The following is an 873-nucleotide window of genomic DNA, read 5'->3' as shown; positions in this document are numbered from 1 at the left end:
CCAGGCCAGAAAGGTACAGCCCTTCAAGGGGCCAGCTTGCCTCACCAAATATGACATTTCTCACTCTCCTTCAGATTGGCTTTTGCTCCAGAAACCGGGAGATAACAATTAAGGCTCAGACCCTTCAAAGCTTAAAACTGGGCTAGGGGTGGGGGAGTGAGAATGGAAATGTTGGGTCTACCAAATTCCAGATCTGATATTACTATTATTGCAATTTTGCTTTGATTGTTCCTTTGAAGCGATCTTAAGACTTTTCTAGCCTAAGGCTGATCTCAACTTGTGTGTCAGGCAGGAAACTGGCCTCCAGGGCTATAGACCTGTTTCTCTGCAGCTGTTTGCATTTCTCTTTTTATACCATCCTCATTCGAAGAGGTGCATCTGCATCAACTTTTAAAAGCCCTTTCAGAGTGCAGATTGGGGATTGAGATGGGGAGAGAAGAGAGAGGATCTGGCAAGCAGAAACATGGATATTCTCCTACTATGGCTCCAGCCCAAGCCTGGCTGAGCCAGGCAGGGCCACTTTAACTGACCCCTTAATTCTGTTTTCTAACACCCTTTGTCCCAGATTTCACCTGCTCTTCTCCATCTTTCCTATGCAGAAACACTTTTCAACTGCCCTCATGCAGCCCAGCTCTCTCCAACAAGGACACCAGCTGATGTAAGATGAAAGCAACAGCTTAGATGCTGGGGAAAGGCAGTTAGTTCTGAGGTTTTTGAAACCCAGTCTGATTTTCAATTTAATATTGCTGTAGTCCTGAGCCTTTTTGCTTTAAATACATAGAGTAGTTAAATTAAGAGGAATAAGACCTGCTTCTGTCATAAGTAGAAACTATTATTTTAATAATGTACCTATGTTAAACTCCACAGAACTAC

The sequence above is a fragment of the Monodelphis domestica genome, chromosome 3 (assembly GCF_027887165.1).
Source record: "Monodelphis domestica isolate mMonDom1 chromosome 3, mMonDom1.pri, whole genome shotgun sequence".
In the NCBI taxonomy this organism is placed as follows: domain Eukaryota; kingdom Metazoa; phylum Chordata; class Mammalia; order Didelphimorphia; family Didelphidae; genus Monodelphis; species Monodelphis domestica.
The sequence above is the reverse complement of the archived record's forward strand: the minus strand, read 5'-3'. Positions refer to the sequence as shown.